The following is a 12,025-nucleotide window of genomic DNA, read 5'->3' as shown; positions in this document are numbered from 1 at the left end:
TTCAAACCGCCGACCTTCTGATTGGCAAGTCCTAGGCTCTGTGGCTTAACCCACTGGGTATGTCTCTAAATACCAGTTGCCACGAATTACAAGTGTGACACTCAGGTCCTGCTTGTGAGCTTCCCATAGGCCTCTGGTTGGCCATTGTGAGAACAGGATGTTACCCTACACGGGCCTTTGGCCTGATCCAGCAATTATCTTATTATGTACTACCATGCTGGGCAGACAAGTAAAAGCACAATCTTGCATAAGGCAGCTTCCAATGCTCCTCTCCTTCAGGCAGAATGAGTCAAGCGGGCAGATATAGCTTCTGACTTTTACTCAGGCCTGTTATGTGGTCATCGACTGGACTTTGCCTTAGGACTGGAATGCAGGCAATTCCAATCCACCAGCAACCTCTCTGCCCCCTCCAGGAATTATCACTGACAGGCCTCACGGGCCTCGCATGCTTCCCAGCCATCAGTTCACTGGCTTTCCCTTAACTGCTCACCACCATCTTTGCATTTAACTGTTGATCATTTCTGACACTTCTAGAAACCTGCACACAGAATTCCCCTCTCAGTTTGTGGCAGAATAATACATGGCCAACAGCAAGAGAAGGGGAGGTCTTAGAAACTGCAAGCTAAAATCCTCTTTGAGTCATGGGGAAAGGGGAGAATCCAGAAAGCATAAATGTGGCCGTCATGCACATCTCTGGCAGTTTGTTACTGTCATTGTCCATGCACCGTCTGCTCCTCATCACTGCTGAACAGCCACATTCAGGGCCAGTGTGGCCTTTGTGGCAAACTAACCTACAATCTGGTCCCACAAAGAGCTTCGCAGCAATTAAAATACAGAATAGTTATTTCACATCACTTACGGCACGGGTGGGGAATCTCAGGCTCAGAGGTTGGATGTGGCCCTCCAGGCCTTTCTATTTGGCCCTTGGAACCCTCCCTAGCCACACCCCCTCTGCCCAGGCCACACCCCTCACTGCCATCTTGTTTGCATCCTACTTGAGTGTTTTTGCCTGGCTGGAATGTGTCCCTGAATACTGATCACACACTTTGCTTGTGTGGAAGGAAAGAGAGGGTGATGTGAGAGCGTATTAAAAGTGGTCTATTATACAAAAGTAATACTCTTTGACATCTGGTGGGAGAGCGTTCCATGGGGCGGGTGCCACTACCGAGAAGACCCTCTGCCTGGTTCCCTGTAACTTGGCTTCTCGCAGCAAGGGAACCGCCAGAAGGCCCTCAGCGCTGGACCTCAGTGTCCGGGTAGAACGATGGGAACAGGGTACCTAAATGATCATCTCACAACCTATATCCCCAGCCAATCGCTGTGCTTTGAAGGAGAGGACCTCCTACAGCTACCATCTCATCAGGAGATCCGTTCTGTATGATGTAGGAGTCAGGCTTTTAGTGTGGCAGCACCTGCCTTTGGAACTTCCTCCCATTACATATGAGATGGGACACCTCCTCTGCTGTCTTCTGAAGACTTTCCTTTTCCAACAAGCTTTTTAAATGGAGATTTTAAATTTTTTTTATCCTAGTCTGTGTCTTTAATGGTATATAATATAATTGTTTTTATATATGAAATTGGTGTGGGCGAGTGCACAAATTGTTTGTGTTTTTATTGTTAAATCACTTCAATACGCTTTGTAGGAAGTTGTTCATAAATGGAAACAAAACACAAATGCCCAAACAGGTTTACCCAGAAGCACAGAGGTTTATCCAAGCAAGATGTCTTTTACCCCCCTGAAAGTGCATTTAGGATGACAACCTCTGGCCAAATCTCCTAGTCTAGGGTCATGATTAACTCTCCTGCTCACTCTCAGTCTAAAGGCTTTCAAGTTACAAACACCACAGAGAGAGAATGAATGGAGAGTCAAGAAAGTCTTGCATTAAGGTTCAGAACAGACCAAAGGCAGCAGTTGTGCATTTAATGCATGGGTAGGCAAACTAAGGCCTGGGGGCCGGATCCAGCTCAATCGCCTTCTAAATCCAACCTGTGGATGGTTCGGGAATCAGCGTATTTTTACATGTGTCCTTTTATTTAAAATGCATCTCTGGGTTATTTGTGGGGCCTGCCTGGTGATTTTACATGAGTAGAATGTGTGCTTTTATTTAAAATGCATCTCTGGGTTATTTGTGGGGCATAGGAATTTGTTCATTATGTTTTTTCAAAATATAGTCCGCCCCCTCCCCACAAGGTCTGAGGGACAGTGGACCAGCCCCCTGCTGAAAAAGCTTGCTGACCCTTGATTTAATGCATAAATATGCTCTGATCTGATTCGCTGCCAGGTCCCACAAAAAAGAAGACAGGGCTGGACAAAATTTGCAGGACTATGGATAGCTCCAACTGAACAACTTTCTCCACAAAGGCCAGAGCAGATTGAGCCTTTTAAAGCTCCTCCCCTTGGATCATCTCTCTCAGACTCCACTCTAGATTCTGGCTTGAATATAAATGTTCCTCCTCTGTTTCCAAGTCTCCCACCTGCACCACTGGACTGGTGAGGTCCTGGGAGATGAGGCACTTGCTTCCTCAGGCTCATAAGAAAGTGTCTGTGAGGCTCCAGGCTCTGGCCCTACAGATACAAGAGCTTGTTCTGGCAGCTCATGTTCCTCAGCATCAGTCGCAGGCCCTACATCTGGCCTGGTTCCTGAGCTAGAAAATCTGCAACCTCTGACTCCGAGTCTTGACTGCTGCTGGACTCTGGAGTCATGGCAAAATGTGTGCACATTGCACAATGCTGCTCTGAGTGGTGCATGGAAACTAGAATGGCAGGATATACAAATCAATAGATACAAGAAACCTATGGGACTCACTGCCACTATTTCAGGATGGCTTTTTTAAAGGGGGGATTAAGCAAGTTTATGGAGGGCAGAGGTCGAGCAATTGTACTGGCCATGATAGTTAAGCCTCCATATTAAGAGGCAGTATACCTCAGAGTACCAGCTACCAGGAAAGACTATCACCTTCACGCTCTTGTAGCAAAACACTTAGAAGCACCTGGTTAACCCCTGTTAAGGGACATGGGTGGCGCTGTGGGTTAAACCACAGAGCCTAGGACTTGCCGATCAGAAGGTCGGCTGTTCGAATCCCCGCGACGGGGTGAGCTCCCGCTGCTCAGTCCCTGCTCCTGCCAACCTAGCAGTTCGAAAGAACGTAAAAGTGAAAGTAGATAAATAGGTACCGCTCTGGTGGGAAGGTAAACGGCATTTTCATGCGCTGCTCTGGTTCACCAGAAGCGGCTTAGTCATGCTGGCCACATGACCCGGAAGCTGTACACCAGCTTCCTTGGCCAGTAAAGCGAGATGAGCGCCACAACCCCAGAGTCGGCCAGGACTGGACCAAATGGTCAGGGGTCCCTTTACCCTTTATCTAACCCCTGTTAATAACTGAATGCTACACTAGATAGGGCTTTGTCTGGTTCACCAGGGCAATTCTTCAGTTCCTTGGAACATAGAAAATTGCCTTAAATTGAGTCTGACCATTGATCCATCTAGGTCAGGATTATAGTTTGACAATCTAGAGGTCCAGGCTGGGGTTCTCATTCCTACCTGGGAACACCAGGGATAGAGCCCAGGATATTAAATCTGCAATTGAGCTATGGCCCCTGAACTATGGCCCTTCTCATGATGAGGACAAAGTAGCCAGTGGTTGGAAACCTCCATCTACTGGGCTTAATTAGGCCTGTCAGGCCTCCCCATTTGGCCCATAAGGCTGCTCCCTATTTTTTTATTTTTTTTTTAAGGATCAGTTCATCATCACCGGTTTTGAATGAATTCACCACTTGATTAAAATTGCACACTACCAAAATTCCCTATTATCTTTTTAAAAATAACACACACAAATTATATATATACATATAATTATAAAATATATAGTACTTTATCGCCTCATGTACCAAGTCATACATGGAAAATTACAAAAAGCAAATATAAATCCGTGTGTGTATTTTTCCATTCTTTTCTAACTCTAAATTAATTCCAATTAATTGATCAAAGAATTTACATTATAGCAAAACAGTTAAATTATCAAGCCTGACCATTCGAAATTCAACAAAAAATGTTTCCTCTCAACCATAAGTGTAAAGTTTAATTTAGGGCATTTTAAATATTTGTAATGTGATACTGTACTTTTTTTTTACCTGTCTTTTAACAACAACAACACTAAATGTAGTTAATGGTCAGGGATGATGATGGAAGTTGAAGCCCAACAACATTTGCAGAAGACAAGTCCCCTACCTCTGATTTAGACAAATACCAACTCGCTCCATCGTTATGGGTTCACTCAGCTACTACAGCCCTGAGCTGTAGTAACCCCCTCCCCTGGTTTTTCCTTTGTCTATGCCACCTTCCTTATTACACCAGGTCAGACTGCAAGCCTTCCTTTAACTGGCCACGCAATCAAGGACCTACACAAACGCAGAGGGGGGGAGCGAAAGAAAGAAAGGAAATAAATTGCAACAGATCTGGCCGTCCAGCAAATTCTAGTGCAAGATGCACATGTTCCTCTTTGATCATTTGCTTCTTGGCACCTTTCCCACGCAGGTCCTTAGATGCGTGCCTAATCTTTCATGCTCGGACCTCTCATTTTACCCTCGTCACATGCATGGAGAGCCACAGCGTGTGTCCCTGGGCGTGCATGGAGCACCCTTAGAAAATCCACATAATTCCACAGCAAAAACCTTCCTCCTTTAAAAACGGAACAAAGAAACGTGCACACACCAAAAAAAACCCGTAACCTAAATCCTAAATAATGGATTGCCAGGCATGCGCTGGAAACATCAGATAACAAAAGGCTGCAAAAGCTGTAGTTGGCAGGGAGCCAAAGTTGTGCCCCCACCTCTGAGCGAGAGCAGAACATTGTCCAATTTGGTTCACTTTCACCTTCTTAGCCAGGCAGACAAAGCCATGGTAAGTCCTGGCCTAGGGTAGCCAGACATCCTTATTTTAAAGAGTTGCCCTATTCTCACATCGTAGCCCTGTGTTTAACAGTCTTCATCCAAACTGAAACGAAGCTGAAATTGTATCTATATATAAAAAAGGACACTTACTGCCATCCATCCTTTGTTGCCCTAAGACTTCCCAGTCAACCCTGGTACCTTCCAGATGTGTTGGACAGCTTATAGCAATTGTAGTCCAACAGATCTGGTTGATGAAGGCTGTTTTAGAGTGCAAGCTCCATGGAAGTTGCCTATTTATTTAATACAATTTACTGTATTTTTCAGTGTATAAGATTATATTCTCCCCCAATTTTTTAAAGTTTAAAATTGGGGGTCATCTTATACATGGAATGTTGCAATTAAATATATAAATATATTTATTTCTTAATTTGGGGCTCAAAAAAAAGGTGTCATGTTATACGTGGGGGCGTCTTATACACGGAAAAATACAGTATACACTTGCTTTAAAAAAAGAACCCATCAAAGTGGTTTACAAAACAATAAAATTATCAATAAAATAATTTACAGCAATTTAAAACATTCAAAAAATTAAAATCAACAATACACTGAAAACACAGTAAGCACATGTCAACATTCTAAATATTTGGGTAGGCTCGTCTATAAACAAAAATGTTTTTTTGCTGAAAACGCTGAAAAGAATACCATGAAGGTGCTTGCCTGATTTCAATATATCACTGTGTAAAGCACAATGTCCACTAGTGGTGATATACTTAGACATGCATATTTAGACACAACCATCAATGGATGGTTCTTTACTTCATGTACTACAGTACGAAATGCTGGTTTTTCAAAAATGGTTTTTTAAACACACTCAGCACACACACCCAGCCCCTGTGAGCTGTTGGGAAGAAGGAATTCCTGATTCTTTTAATCCAAGGAGTCTAAAATAGCATATAGCAAGTAACAGTACAAGCCACACCAATTCAAAAGGTCAACTCAGCCATAAGACTCATTTGGTGGCCTTAGAAAGTCCCTAATCACTCAGCACACAAGTGTATGTGGGGATAATACTGGTGTACCTCACAGGATTGTTGCAGAGGTGACTAAGGTTATAGGCATGAAATGTTTTGCAGTTTGTGGCTTGCCCAAGGCCTTTCAGAGAGTTCACGCCCAGATCGTACTCTTACTATGCAGTCTGTACACATCTACTCAGAAGTTAAGTCGCGTTGAGTTTAGTGGGAGTTACTCTCAAGTCAGCGTTAGCTAGGATCACAGCCTTAAAAGCAGGACAGGACAGAACTTCCACTACCCTGTAGAACTGAAACCAACATACATGGAAAAGGCAGATAGAAACTGGCTAGTGCAAATCACACAATGCGAAACCATCAGGAAATCAAGTTCTTGATTTGCATTGGTGGATTTGAATTTTGCCACAAACTCACCTAGATATTCAGGTCCTTTGGACAGGTTTTACAAGGAAAAACTCAATATACACGTGCAAAAAGTATGGCATTTTCATTTCATTTCCCTCTAGTCTCAAGGCTTACTTCCTTTTTTCCACTGTGTGCATGTGTGTATCTGTCAACTCAGAATAACATTTAATGCATCTGACGTGGCCTCTAGCCCATGAAAGCTTATGGCATAATAAACATATTAGGGTGGTACCAAACACTAGTCCTACATAGAGTAGACCTACTGAACTTAGACATTACTCACGTAGGTTCATTAATTTCAGTGCATCTACTCTGAATAGGACTTAATCAGATACAGGCCTTATGCTTCCATTCTTTCACTTTCTGCTGCAGTAGACTAACAGTGTTCTCTTTCTTGAAATGCTACTTTCGCTTTCGCAAAATTCACAAAACATTCTCCTGCCTTCTATTTCAATCCCAGGGCGGGGTTACAATGAATCTTACACCTGTGCAGTTTTCATAAGGTCATAAGAAGAGCCCATCTAGGGTCAGCATGCTGTTCTCATTGTGACTGACCAAATGTGTGTGGGAAAACAGTAAGAAGAAATAGAGCACAAGAAACACTCTCCTGTCCTGTGGTTTCCAGAAACCGGCATTCAGAAGCGTTGCTGCTACCAATTGTGGAGGCAGATCAAGCTATCAAGGTTAGTAAAGGTAAAGGGACCCCTGACCATTAGGTCCAGTTGTGGCCGACTCTGGGGTTGCGGTGCTCATCTCGCTTTATCGGCCGAGGGAGCTGGCATACAGCTTCCAGGTCATGTGGCCAGCATGACTAAACCACTTCAGGCGAACCAGAGCAGTGCATGGAAATGCCGTTTACCTTCCCGCCGGAGTGGTACCTATTTATCTACTTGCACTTTGATGTGCTTTCGAACTGCTAGGTTGGCAGGAGCAGGGACCGAGCAACGGGAGCTCACCCTGTCGTGGGGATTCGAACCACCGACCTTCTGATCGGCAAGTCCTAGGCTCTGTGGTTTAACCCACAGCACCACCCGCGTCCCATATCAAGGTTAGTAGCCATCATCAATAGCACTTTCCCTGTCTGTACCTCTGCATCCCCCAGCACCCCAGAAGCTCAGAGCAGTATACAGGGGTGTCGGCGTCCCCCATTTTGTTCTTACATTAGCCCTGTGAGGTAGGTTATTATTGCAAACCAGCCAGTGGCCTGTGCAAAGGGCAATAATATAAATTATTTAAATATACATAAATAAATAAATTAGGCTTCCCAGTTGGAATTGAATCCCCACCCAGCTATGAACCTGCATCTCCCCCGTCTCTCTTCATTACATGTATACTGGCTCTCCAGTAAAATTGCATTTCCAATTTTACAGCGCTAGGATGCAAGTACTGAATTTGCATCCACAATCCCTTCCATGGCTTAGAGATCTGAGCCTTCATATTCAGATCATGGACACAAGGGAGGCTGAGTCGGTTTCTGCTTGGAAGGGCATATTTCTATCCAATCCAAGAGAGATTAGGTAGGATCAGGAAGACTCATAGCAGCGAGGAGTTTGACCATTTTCAAGAGGGGAGGAGCCCCAAGACAAGGATTTGGGAAAGCTGGAACACCATCTGGTCACTTCTGGCTTCTGACCCAGTGCCTCCCCCATTGGCACATTTATGATACCAGCCAGACAAATTCCCACCCACCCGCTACCCCCCATAAACACTGTTAACATGCTTTTTCAGTCCAAGGCACAACTCAAGAAACAGATGGAAGGGCAGAGATGGATAGAACATGGTAAGACAGACAGACGAAGAAGGGAAGGGAGACAGACAGTTGAGATTTATGGAGCCCATCATCACAAAAACAGATGACTTTGTAAAGTGTCATGTAAGAGTAAAATTAAATCCTGAAAGCTTCCATTACCCATTACCAATTACCAGCTCCCCAATACTGCCAACTCTAGTTAAGACTATGCATTTTGTTTGAATGCATTTAAACCCTAGTTAAGGTTTGGGGATACAGCGGAACCTTGGTTCTTGAACGGCTTAGCTGACGAACAAATTGGCTCCCGAATAACGCAAACCCGAAAGTAAGTGTTCCAGTTTTCGAACGTTTTTCAGAAGCTGAACGTCCGACATGGCTTCCACGTGAGTGCAGGAAGCTCCTGCAGCCAATCAGAAGCCGCATCTTGGTTTTTGAACGTTTCAGAAGTCGAACGGACTTCCGGAACAGATTGCGACCGAGAACCAAGGTGCACCTGTACCAGCTTTAGCAAAGGCATGCATGTTTATTGTTAGTTTTGTTTATTTGTTTGTCATATGCCAGAAGTGCATGTGGGGGAGGGGGAATCCCAGCTTCTCTCCATTAGACATCATGGGTTGCATCCAACCAAGTTCTACTCAAGAGTAGGCCTAGTGAAGTGAACCTAAGTTAGCCATGTAAATCAACTTTGATAGGCCTGCACTGTGTGTCTCAATGGCTGTCTCAAAACCAAGATTCTATGTCATGGCTTCAGTTCGGGAATCGGTCAGTGTCCAAAAGGGATTTCATCAGAGGTGGCCAGATTCTCCGTTTCAGTGTAAAGGTCAGGTCCTAAGCAGAGGCTCAAAATCATAGAGGCAGCCACAATGTCCCAGATATGCAGGCCTTATCAAGTCACTCAGGAACCAGAATCTCACAACGAAATTAAGAGCTTTCTCAATAGCTTGACAAGGGGAGAGGTGGGCCTGAATACAGAAATGTCTTCAAACACTACATCAAACGGCACTGTCTACACCAACTGCAAGTGTGGGAGAAAGAGAATCTAAAATATTGATTTGCACATGGAAGCCTGTTTCTTTTGCCGGATCAGGATGTAACCATATGATGCACTGATGGGGAAATGATTTTTTTCTTTTTAAAAAAAACTTTCTAAAAAAATCTGTCATGGTCTGCATCCTATTTCTTGCACAGAAAGTCGATTTGGCCCTGTGTAGGTGATCCTTTAGGGACGCAGGTGGCACTGTGGGTTAAACCACATAGCCTAGGACTTGCCGATCAGAAGGTCGGCGGTTTGAATCCCTGTGACGGGGTGAGCTCCCGTTGCTCGTTCCCTGCTCCTGCCAACCTAGCAGTTTAAAAGCACTTCAAAGCGCAAGTAGATAAATAGGTACCGCTCCAGCGGGAAGGTAAACGGCATTTGCATGTGCTGCTCTGGTTCGCCAGAAGCGGCTTAGTCATGCTGGCCACATGACCTGGAAGCTGTATGCCAGCTCCCTCGGCCAATAAAGCGAGATGAGCGCTGCAACCCCAGAGTCGGCCACGACTGGACCTAATGGTCAGGGGTCACTTTACCTTTATCTTTACCTAGGTGATCCTTTAACTTCCTGAGTTTCACCCACATCTAAAACAGGAATGGGGAACCTGTGGCCCCCTAGTTATTGCTGAACCACAATTCCCATCCTTCCTTATCTCTGGCCATATTTGGCAGGGCCGATACGAGTTGGAGCTCAACAACTGTTGGAAAGCCACAAGTTCTCCCATCCCACTAGCTCTAAGGTTAAGGATATCATCATTTTCCCGTTCATATGAAGTGTGTGCTTGTGTTGTGGACATGTGGGGCACTCAGACTGGAAGAGAAGGTGTGCCCCACAGACATCTGGGCAAACTTCCCCATGCAATACAAAAATATCTTCATTTAGAACCCTGCAAATTGGTGGGGACTGCAAATTAGGAAAGGGCCATAGCTCAGCAGCAGAGAATCTGCTTTGCACGCTGAAGTTGCCAGGCTCAGTTCTCAACATCTCTACATAAGGCTGCAGATACCCCATTTAAACCCTAGAGAATAATTGCTGGACAGTGTAGGAAATACACAATGGACCAATGATCTGACTCAATGTTAGGCGTATTTCTATAGTAAGGTAAAGGTAAAGGGACCCCTGACCATTAGGTCCAGTCGTGACCGACTCTGGGGTTGCAGCGATCATCTCGCTTTATTGACCGAGGGAGCCGGCGTACAGCTTCCAGGTCATGTGGCCAGCATGACTAAGCCGCTTCTGGTGAACCAGAGCAGCACACAGAAACGCCGTTTACCTTCCCACCAGAGCGGTACCTATTTATCTACTTGCACTTTGACGTGCCTTCAAACTGCTAGGTTGGCAGGAGCAAGGACTGAACAATGGGAGCTCACCCCATTGCGGGAATTCAAACCGCCGACCTTCCGATTGGCACGTCCTGGGCTCTGTGGTTTAACCCACAGTGCCACCCGTGTCCCTTGTTCTATAGTACTGTGACCCAAAATTGTTCATGTGTGCTGTCACCATCAGCTGACAGCATGAGATCAGAAAAGCCCTTACAGCAGGTTTGAGGCAGTGGGAGGGAGGGAGCGCTCTCGCCTTTGGTCCCAGAAGGTACTGTGGGGGGTGGACAGATGCCACCTCTCCCAGCCAAAATGCTAGCGCAGAGATGCTCACACAGGCCCAATGCCATAAAACAGGGGTGCTCGAGAGTGCAGATGCGCCCACAGAGTCCTCCCTGGTGCCCACAAGCTGAAGTTAAAATCCAAAAGGATACATGACTGTGGTGTAAACATTTAGGACATGGGCCTATTTAATTGTTTAAAACAATATTCATTCAGTGAATTGTTCTAAATGCTCATTCCTGGCTTCATAAACCAAGCTGGCAAGTTTACATCTGCAACAGGCCAGAGAGCTAATCAGAAAAGCAAGCTCTCCAAAAGATTATTTGCATATGCTCTGAAACTCGGGGGGGGGGGCAAATGCTCCTTCAGCCCCACCCCTGCCCTCCCTAAACTGCAAGTCTGCCTCCAAAATGTATATTTGCACAAGGCGGCCTTTAAAAGAACCTATTTTTAACTCACGCACTGTTTACATTTTATTTTGGCTTTGCAGCAGAAATTACAAAATTGCCAGAGCATTGTTTCAGATTGCACCTGCCAAATGCTATGGTCAAATGAGAAATTCTCTTTTAAGAGAATGGAGAAACTAGCCATGCCTAATATGTGCACACTCACATTTCTCTCTTTCTCTACACACACACACACACAGCTGTACCTCTGCTTACATATCCCTCTGGATACGTAAACTTCAGGTTGTGAACGTGGCAGTGCCCCTCCTTAGACTACTGGCATGTATTCCAGTTAGTGCTATTTGGGAGCTACTTCTGAAATGGGAGTGTGGTTCCTATGTTGTATTGTTTTTTGCAGAGTTGCTACATGGAAAGCAGAATTAAGAATAAACAGATTACCCCTTGGCATCAGGAAAATGTCCAAATTGATCCTCTTTAGGAGAAACAAATATATATTATGCCTTTTAACACTTATGCACACACATATAGGTAATGTGGATGGCATCCTACTAAATTCTTGTACTAGCACAAGGGGATCTTCGCCCTCTTCCCCCATGTGTACCCCATGCCATCCTCCACTGGAGCATTGGGGGGAAACCCAGAAGATATTTAAGGAGCACTGTGGGGGGGGGGAGAGAAAGAGAGAACGTTCTGTCGCACCAAGGAGAAATCTGACAGAACACTCTCTTAATTTGAATACAACCCCTGATCACATTCATTCATACACACACAAAACCACATACACACACAACTGGAAGCAGTCTACTGCAGTAACGATCTATAGGATTGGCTTGATTCTGCATTGTTTGACTTGATAATATTGAACGGTGGGGGTGGGGGGGTATTCTATCCTGTTGCACTGAGTCTTTA

The 12,025-nt window shown here is 45.0% G+C and overlaps 1 long non-coding RNA gene across 2 annotated transcripts in view; it reads right to left on the bottom strand.

The window, feature by feature from the left end:
* The window catches only part of LOC310693410, a 93,429-nt gene that overhangs the window by 38,508 nt on the left and 42,896 nt on the right, over positions 1–12,025 (bottom strand). The gene's annotated exons all lie outside the window — the stretch shown is intronic.

The sequence above is a fragment of the Podarcis liolepis genome (assembly GCF_965112155.1).
Source record: "Podarcis liolepis genome assembly, chromosome: 14".
In the NCBI taxonomy this organism is placed as follows: domain Eukaryota; kingdom Metazoa; phylum Chordata; class Lepidosauria; order Squamata; family Lacertidae; genus Podarcis; species Podarcis liolepis.
Note: the sequence above shows the minus strand (reverse complement) of the source record. Positions and strands in the feature narration are given on the sequence as shown.